This window comes from Quercus lobata, chromosome 3, assembly GCF_001633185.2.
Source record: "Quercus lobata isolate SW786 chromosome 3, ValleyOak3.0 Primary Assembly, whole genome shotgun sequence".
Classification (NCBI taxonomy): Eukaryota; Viridiplantae; Streptophyta; class Magnoliopsida; order Fagales; family Fagaceae; genus Quercus; species Quercus lobata.
This window is the reverse complement of record NC_044906.1, coordinates 59,387,117-59,389,910: the sequence shown is the minus strand read 5'-3', so window position 1 is coordinate 59,389,910 and position 2,794 is coordinate 59,387,117. Positions and strand designations below refer to the sequence as shown.

Here is a 2,794-nt window from a genome sequence, read left to right as displayed (position 1 = left end):
CAAGCGGGTGTGCTTGTATCTGGTGGTGAATCCAAGAAAGAAGGAGTCCGTGGATTTGGAGCTTGCACGGTGGTCGTGTCAGCAAGTTCTACTAGTTGGTAGCAATAAGAAGTCGAGCGTGGGGGCTTGTAAGTCTTATTGTATGAACTTCGATTCTTTCAAGATAGTGGATTCAAGTTTACCTTGAGGATAGCTTGGTCAAATCCTCCCCAGGTTTTTACCGGTTTGGTTTCCTGCGTGATCATATCCTATTTTATTTATTTTCTGCTGCTTTGCATGATTTGATCTTTGTTATTGTGATAACCTAGACTTGTTTAATTGGACTAAGTAACAACTTGGCTAATTACCTAGGTTAAATCAATTGTTTTAAGGGGTCTAAAAAACTATCACCATACAACAAATTGGCAATAGCAGGGAAATAAAGAACAATAAAATGGGAAAGAATTTGAGCATTGTAACAATTTTGTTGCTATTGCTGTTGGCATCCACCAGTGCCGGGCAAGTCTTTGACGTTAAATCATATGGAGGAAAACCTAATGCCGATATCACCCAGGTATAAATATGTGTGGCACAATTAACTATACCTAATTAACATGAAAAGTGGGTTCTAGTTAACTTAACTAGTAAAGTCTTTTAATGTCAAATAAAAGTACTTGGGTTCAAACTCTGCTTACACCAAAAACTCTTCGGTGTCTTGACCAAATGATAAAACATTAACATGAAAAATGATTGTAATATACTGATTTTGATTTTTCATAATGTGTTTATTAGGCTTTGACAAAAGCTTGGAAAGCTGCATGCGCAGTAGCAGGAAGTAAAGTTGTGATTTCAACAGGGACATACAAACCAGGTGCAGTGACTTTATTAGGTCCATGCAAAGGTGCTATTGAGTTTCAACTTCAGGGCACCCTACAGGCCCCATCAAACATTGGTAAAGACTTTTGGGTTTCTTTTCAACGTATCGACAGTCTCACTGTGTCAGGTGGTAAAGTTTTTGATGGCAAAGGACAAACAACATGGCAAAATAAATAATTGTGCCAAAAATTTCAACTGCAAAACACTTCCTATCGTAAGATTTCAATCTTAATAATTATCAATTAAATTTCCATTATATTTATGTAGATATATACAGACATTACAACTTTAAGAACTTTAACAATCACGAAATACAAATTCAAGCAGGTATTCGTTTAATGATGTTAAGGATATTATCATATTATTAATAATTTGATGTAAGCTTTATATAGTGAGGTGTCAAAACTCACCAAAAAAGAGAATTCCAAATTTATATATGAGAAAGTCCAAATACGGAATATGGACACAACTTCTGTGCCATGACCCTAACTTGTGCAACTGTGTGTAATGGAGAAAAAGCGGTGGTTGCAGGTGAAAGCGATGGTTCACCAATCATACTCGCATATAACATCAAGCTGTGACAAATTATTTGGTCCGAAAAGACTTTTTTATATACTATTGTTAAAGTAGTAACAACCACATTCATTGATATATATTTGTAATTTTTTTTTTAATATAGTAATTCAAAGAAGCGTTAGCATTTTACTATAATATATTTAAACGAAAATATTTTTAGGAGAATATTTAAATGAAACTATGGTGTTCATATTTGCTGTTTTGATTTATCTAACTTGTAAACATGAACAGAATATAAGGTTCGATTTCATCACAAATTCAATTGTCTGTGACATTCAATCGAAGGATAGGAATTTTTTCCACATAAACGTTATGGGATGCAAGAACTTGCAAATCCAACATGTTACCATAATTGCACCTGGAGATAGCCCTAACACCGATGGAATCCACATCGAACGTTCATCTAAGATCACCATCACCAATGCCAAAATTGGAACAGGTGACGATTGCATCTCCATTGGTGATGGAGCCCAAGATGTTACTGTTAACCAAGTAGCTTGTGGACCTGGCCATGGTATCAACATTGGAAGCCTTGGAAGGTACCAGAATGAACAACCTGTTTCAGGAATCAGAGTAATTGGTGGCACCCTTAGCAATACAAAGAATGGTTTTAGAATCAAAACATGGCCTTCTTCCCCTCCTGGGACTGCTTCTGATATGCATTTCGATAATATTATCATGAACAATGTTGCCAATCCTATCCTCATTGATCAAGGCTATTGCCCAAACAATCAATGCTCAAACAAGGTTATTATAAACATCACAAATATGTACACTCATTTTGATGTTAAAAGTTAAAAAAAGGAAAAACAAATTACAGATACTAATATCAAATTCTTGTGTGGGTTTTTGTCTGTTTGTTTTGCTTTCAGTCTCCCTCGAAAGTTAAGATCAGCAACGTTAGCTTCAAGAACATTAGAGGCACTTCTTCAACAAAGGAGGCTATGAAGCTTATTTGCAATAAAAGTGTACCATGCCAACAAAGTGGCGGTTGCTGGCATTGATCTCGTATACAAGGGAGCAGGAGGATCTGCTACTTCCACTTGTGTTAATGTCAATCCCACCGTTTCAGGCAAGTAGAATCCTCCTGCTTGTACCAGCAAACAATAATAAAATGCCTCCCAAGCTATTGTAACTAACACGGAATTAGGAAATACTATTTGCAAATAGGTTATAGGAGTTCTATTCTAAGTAGAATTTCATTTACTTCAGTCTATCATGTTCCCTTTTTCTTTATTTAAATGAAATTGTGGAATGTTGGATAGTAATTTTTAGATTTGTTTGAGTTCAGCCTTTTACTAAATGTTGCTATGATCTGGAGGAGTGTTGTTGTGGATAGTATTTGTTCTGTTACTGTATGTGG

General features: G+C 35.6%; 1 pseudogene; it reads left to right on the top strand.

The window, feature by feature from the left end:
- Positions 1-433: 433 nt before the first annotated feature.
- On the top strand, positions 434-2,511 carry LOC115981171 (annotated as a pseudogene).
- The last annotated feature ends 283 nt before the right edge of the window (positions 2,512-2,794 follow it).